Source organism: Zonotrichia leucophrys, chromosome 3 (assembly GCF_028769735.1).
Source record: "Zonotrichia leucophrys gambelii isolate GWCS_2022_RI chromosome 3, RI_Zleu_2.0, whole genome shotgun sequence".
Taxonomy (NCBI): domain Eukaryota; kingdom Metazoa; phylum Chordata; class Aves; order Passeriformes; family Passerellidae; genus Zonotrichia; species Zonotrichia leucophrys.
In genome coordinates this window covers 74,584,306-74,591,184 of record NC_088172.1, presented here as the reverse complement: position 1 = coordinate 74,591,184, position 6,879 = coordinate 74,584,306, and the positions used below count along the sequence as shown (strand labels likewise).

Below are 6,879 nucleotides of genomic sequence, written 5' to 3'. Positions count from 1 at the left end.
AAAAAAAAAGAGAGGAAGAAAGCCATCAGAGTATATATCAGGTACATCTGGTTAGTACTGAGATCAAATGAGGCCAATAGCTACTTACAGCTAACTACCAGCATTTTCACTTTGCCCACTTCAAACCCAAAATACTTTTATTAATTATCATTAAAAAAAAATAACACTGGAGCTATCTCTATCTTACTGCTCCTAAACATGCTGCTTTCCCTCTATCCCAGTTCTCCTGTGGATTAAATTCTCATCTTCCTGAAGCCATCTGCAACTTTTTTTGCAGACTGACTCACCTGCCTCCTTTAAAACCTGATTCAATCCCATGAGCACACCTTGCTGTGACCTTTTACAGCTAGCTTCCACTTTGCTCCCAGCTTGATTAATTTTGCCTGGTTTTCCCCCTGTGCTCTTATTTGCACATCTCTCCTATACGATTTATTTGGCCTTGTCCTCTCTTTACCTTTGTCTCTCTCTTCAGCTGTCTTCCTTCTGCCTTCTATTTACACTCTTTCAAAAGGAATAGGGCTTTCCTTCCTGTGCTTCAAATATTCTTCTTTTTTCTTTCTAATACAGCCCTTTTCCTGTCCTCTTTTGCAAAGCCTTACTATAATAGATTTTTCTCACAGTGACCTTTTGTTTTCAAAAGTGTTAGTCTGAAAAATTGCTTAGCAGCAAAACCTCAAGGATGTATGCAATGGTAAAATGAAAAGAATCAAACCTGAGTGCTTGACCCCTGGCTGTGTGCAATGTTCAGTTGTTCCTTCTCCCCCAGGCTTTGCCTGGATGGTTCATACCAGTTTTCTCCAAAGCATCCTCACTTCATCTGGGGATGATTCACATCAGGGATTACACTGCAAAAGAGTGATCACAAGACTGCAACACTGTCAGCTCTCCCCACCCTGTACAATTTTTCACTACCCCATCCTTTATAACAAAAGGACCCTTGGGCCTGTCATAACCTCAGTGTCAGGTGATAAAAACATTTTGGTGGAATGTAGAACATTTTTCACAATATTTCAAGCACTTTGAGCGTAAAAGTAATTGTGTTTTAGGGCTATGGGTTACCATGTAAGCCATGTGGTAAACAGCTTCCCTGCTGTAGAAGGAACCAGCCAGAAGCAATGTAGGCATAGGCACATGCACACAAATTAGCTTCAGGGACAAGGATATTATTCTGATTTTTTTTTTTTCACTGTTTGGGTATGTTTTATTATTGTTTTTATTATTTGTTCTCATATGGAATGACCTCAGCTTATATGACTCACAGTGCTTTAGAGACATAATCTAATCCATCATGATGATACCATCTCACACTTATGGCTCCTCAAAGCTACAATTGATCTCAAGAGAGACATTTCATTCAACACTTCTGCCAAGTTAGTCCATGCTACGTTCATGCTTAAACATATATGTGTAGCCTATGGATGAAAGAAGTGCTGAATTTTCCAGGAGCCCAATTTCCATTGAGGCTTTCTTCTGCAACTGAAAGCAGTAATGACTGGATGCTGCTGCTTCATGCTTGTGCCCACAATACACCTCTCTGCTTTTTTTAGGTCTTAGTCTTGCTCTAAGATCCACTGAGTATTGCAGGACTGCCCCGTTTATTACAAACTGGATGCCAGGTTGTGTTCTGATAGCTTGCTCATTGACCAGATGGCAAATGAATCTTCAGAGGTTATGTCAAGTATTAATGGAAAAAGAGAGACCAAGAGGAATTATGTTGCTGGCATCCTACTGAACTGTCCTGGTTTATATGGTCATAACTCCATGAAGGCAAAAAATGTTATCACATTTCCACCAAAATCAGTGAAAGCCTATCCATTAGTAGAAAATATGTGGTGAACATAGTTTGAATGGAAAAGTGTATTTTTTTAGAGCAGTTCATATAGATGGGAAAAATAGAAAAGTGTTTTTGCACAGACTTTTCTCAGGTAAGAAAACAGAAACAAAGCACTTCAAATAGCTTATGAAAATTGGTCTCAGTTTAATTATCATCATCAGTCTGAAAAAAAGAAGAGGTAGGAGTTAGTAGTCGTAAGATAAGGTGATATGTTAGCAAAGGAGGAGGAGAGAAGTTTAGTAGCTCCTTTGAGAACACAGAAAAAGTAGTAATTATCTCCTATGCAGCAATGAGGAAGGAGTGATGTTTGGCACAAGGGAAATTCTAAAGTCTTGAACTCATTATATGATTTTTTTGTGGATTCAAGTTATGCGCTTCAATTCTTAGGCTTGTCTTTTAACGATACTCAGAAAGTTTTCCTTGAAGGCCAAGATGTAGTGATTGTTTTGTCAATGTTCTGCTAATGGTAACAGCTCTTCCAGCAGCTGTATTTGCACATCTTTCTTGAATATGTGCAAGAATATCCTACTGGATAAGGGATAGACGAAGTTTTTTGCATATTCAAAGAGTGAAAAATAATTGTAAAGAAATAAAGAAATATGAAGGAAGGTGAAGAAAGAGGGGAGCCTGCTTCTGGAGAACAGTAGAAAAGGGAAGGAAACCTTAGCTCCGTCTCTATGTCTTCTCACAAGGGACAAAATAATAAAAAGGAAGTTGAAAGGGAAAAGATGAGATAGCCAGACTCTAGCTCTATAAATGAATCTTGACTAATAATAAAGATACTCTAATGGTAAGTCTGGGACTTTGAAAAGTGAAGAGCTACATTTAAGAAAATAAATTCTCACAGGCACTCATTAATTACTTTCTTCTAACAAGAAGTAGAGGAATGTGAAGCAGCGTATGGCTTCAAAAATACACCACATTGTTACATGAGACAATGAAAAAAAAAATGAGCAAGTTCATTAATTTTTTAAGACTGGAAGTTTTGTCAAAGTTTACTTAAAAGTTTTCTATTTAAATATATATGCAGACTAGTAGAAATATGCTGCAAAAAATTTTTTTCTTCCTTAGTAGTCAATAAAATAACATTGAAAAATCTGCTTTAAGCACTCTATTGCATTCTCGAGGTCACTACTTGTTTACATCCTTTTTTAATCCTTTATTCTAAGGGAGGTCAGAGTGAGTACCTTATCATATCAGTAGTACAGGAATGGAAAAACCTGATGGACAGTGAATTAGAGTGGACCACAAAAAAAAAAAAAAAAAAAAAAGGCATTTAGTGAACTTGGTTTTCAGCAGCATCAAAGATTTAAGCTTTCTGGGAACATAGATAAGCAGGTCTGTCCTTGCTGTTCTCTCTTCACCAGAACTGAGGATTGATGCATTTATTGTGGGTTTCCCTTCAAGTATTGTTTGTGATGTAATTCTGTGCTTTTGAGGAGAGAAATATAGAGAAACATTGTCTGCTTAGAGAGAATGTTCCAGAGGGTTTTGGAATTCTATTGAACTGAATGCAAATAAGAGGACAAGTCGCTCTTCATAGTTACTACAGGGCAAAAGCATTCTGGATATCAGAGTATGGGAAAACACAATTGCTTTTATAAGTGCAAACTTGTTCCCTGCTGTTCTTATTCACTGTGAAATTGTCAATAAGCAATTTTTACTCTTTCATCAAGCATGATATGAATTTAGAGTAAAAAAATTAAGAGAGAGAGCTCAGTGTTAGACTAATCAAAATAATGTCCTTATTATGATGAGCTTAATAAGCCAAAAAAGTATCTTAATTAATTAGCTTTAAATCAGATGCTAAAAAAAGTATCTCAGTTCTAAGTGGGACCTCAGATTAACTAATTAGTTAATGTTTGCAAAGTGTGGTGAATATGTGGAAAGGGAGGGAGCTTTTTCCGTAGTGCAGGGTCTGTGCTTAGGCTGGGGGATTGTGGTCTCCGCTGAGGCCCTGCCTGGAGTCTAGGTTTGCATATAGGAGAGATTATAACTTGGTGGCTACAGTCAGTTGCTGACAAAACAGCAGAGTTCTGAGCTGAGCTGTGCTACTGATGTACTGTGACTGGCAGCAAGTCTGTTTTGTTCCTCTATTATAGCAGAAGAGTTAAAACAGACTACTTTGGTGGGGCAGTAAGGTTCAGTCAGCTGATGTGTATGATGCTCTTGAAAGGCCATTGGGTGATATTGAGCATGAATTTCATCTCTTTATATCAACTGTGATCTAATGCAGTCCTAAGGACTGTGCTGGTAGGGTGAGGGAGCCATGAGTTCTCTGTGGCTTTCACAATGCTGTGTGCATGCATGAAAACAGGCCTTTTGTTTTGGTGGCATACAAATTGCTTTGATTTGCATATTTACAACTGAGGTGAAGTGACCACAGTACACAAGGAAGGATGGGAGAGATTAAAAACAGAAGATGTTGAGGGGCAGCTCTCAGTGGCAGGCAAGCAGCACAAATAGATTGAAAAACGAGGGAATGCATAAGGTAGGCTGTGACACAGGGAAGGGCAAATTGGGGAACACGTACTTGGTAATAGTACAACAATTAATCTTTGATTTCTTCCCTGGCAAATGACAATACACCACTAGAAATTGTTTTCTCTCTGAGAACAGAAATAGACTGGGAGGGGGAAAATTCATACATGTTTTTATACTGTTATGGAGTAATTTGAGCACTTGTGAAGGACAGCAGAAAGAATTTATTTGCTCAATGATACTGTGTACATGAAAAACATTATAACAAAGCAGGTATGTTCACGTACCACTAAGTTGGCTCTTTCTCACATCTAGAGGAAGATTACACTTGCTGTATTTTGTACAAAAATTTGTGGCTGTTTGCTCTAGTTGTTTTCCCTTTTGATGATCTGCCTTTCCTTCTACCCCTCTCTCCTCTACAAGCTGCTCCCCTGACTCACCACTGACTGTTGCAGAACTGACATACCTGTGTAAGGACTGCCTCAGAGTTTGTGTTCCTGCCCAGGTGAGGATATCTCTTCCTTATTAGATTTATCTATGAAGTCAGAAACTAGCTTGGTCTTGGGCTCCTTCAAAATTGCCAAGTAAAGCATAAAATACTAGTGCCAAAACAGTGTTCCATGATGTCCAACTGACAGCAGCTTGAAAAGGAATCCAAGCCACAGCTCTTTTCCATATCCATTTACTCACTTCTCCCTTCTGCATGTTACACAGTAGCATGCATTTCTCATAATCAATATTATTTCCTACTGCAAGTTTAATTTTCAATACTGTTGAAGTTCATTAAAATGATGAAAAATTTCACTTCCTATCTATGAAATACTGTCTTACAATGTTGACTATTTTAAATTCCTAAAATATATTTAATTTGTTAGCAATTTCTCCACTCTAAGGAGCTCCTTATATATTCAAGTACAAAAATGAAACTTCATTATATTTTGTCTATTTATCAAAATTTCATACAATAGTCCAATGAAAGCATGTACAATTTATTAAACATAGTTACTGATTAATTAATTTCAGGATTATTTCCCTTTCATTCTTAATATTTATCTCTGCCTCAATAAGGACAGGTGCTAGAGGCCTTCCCTGGTTTGGAAACAATAATTCCTATCTCCATACTTCAGTATATCATCATTTAGAATTCAACTGTGCCTACAAATAGCATCTAACCTGCATTATTATGGATTTGTCAGCAATTAATTTAATCTTTTATTATATTGACAATTTATCTACCTTTTCTTCTCAACTGATCTTTAGACCTGACTAATCTAATTGCTCTTTTGTTCTTCAAAGCTGAGAACAACTTGACTCATCTGCAGAAACCAGGACCACTGAAACGTTAATGCACAATGAAGCTGGCTAACGGGGAAAATAAGTTCAGGTTACTTCAGTAACCTTTCCTTGAAATTCTACCTTCTTAATATTTTGTTTTATATTTTAGCTATATTCTGGCATATATTCAAATGGAAGAATATGCCATACTCACAGCAAGTAATAATTTAGAATTCATATCATGCTGTTTCACACTGGAAACACCAGCCAGTCAGAGTTATAAGAAAGTACAGTGGCATCAGATGTGCAAAAAACCCACAAACCTGAAAACTGAAATAGTTTGACGTGTCTTCCTGAGCACATAGAGATGAGTATTTCTCTTGCCCACACATTCTCCTAATTATGGTGAAAGTAATTTCAATAGGTACCCTGCACAGGGAAGGCCTCAAATTATCCTAAAGGCCAGACATCCCCAGATCTCAACTTCCATGTGAATCTTGGAGAGGTTCAAATACTCTTATAAGGACAAAACCCATCCCCACAATTCCCACCACAGGTGTAGGACAGGGACCAAAGTTATACCTTCATCCTTATTACAATGACTCTTTCTCTCTTTTTCTAGTCTTCACTCTTTTATCTCACAAGTTCCTTGATCCCTACTCAGTTACTCCCAGTATCTTAATTTACTTTTTTCCTCAACCTTTGTACACCTGCCTATACTCTTTTTTCCTCAGTTCACCATGAAAATATTCCTGTTCTTGCTTTTCCAAAAAGGGCCTACTTCCCTATCTTCCCTTTAAAGAGTGTGGGAAGAGTGTGGGTCCTTTTTTGTTGTGTGGGCTCCAGTACCATTTGGAAGATGCAAAGAATCTGGCAAACCCAAAATAAAACATACAGCATATGAAACAATATAGACACTGTTTGTAACAAAGAGCAATTTTACTAATTAATGAAATACATCAATTTTTAAATTGGCAATTTTAAATTGGTCCCTTTAAGAAAATCCAGCTTTCCTTTGAATGATACTAAAAAATCTGATAAAGTGCTGTTAGTATGCAGTGTGCTGTCAGGGGACATGACAGTGATAAGTTTTGAAGAGAAAGTGCAGACAAGAGGTTTGATGAAGTAGAGCACATTTTCTTTGTTTCTGCTTAATTTGATGCAGCAGGAGATATAAATACAACTCATGGTACCTTGGTTCAAAGAAAAGAAACATAGCAATCTCTCCTCACACAGAACAAAAACCAGTTGAGCCATTACTTCCAAACAGATCTGGAAGTTTTGATAGC

The 6,879-nt window shown here is 37.3% G+C and overlaps 1 long non-coding RNA gene across 1 annotated transcript; it reads left to right on the top strand.

The window, feature by feature from the left end:
• Positions 1 to 4,265: 4,265 nt before the first annotated feature.
• LOC135444958 (uncharacterized) lies at positions 4,266 to 6,153 on the top strand. Its single transcript, XR_010439381.1, has 3 exons — positions 4,266 to 4,325; positions 4,739 to 4,820; positions 5,612 to 6,153. It is a non-coding gene; the product is annotated as an uncharacterized LOC135444958 (long non-coding RNA).
• Positions 6,154 to 6,879: the final 726 nt, after the last annotated feature.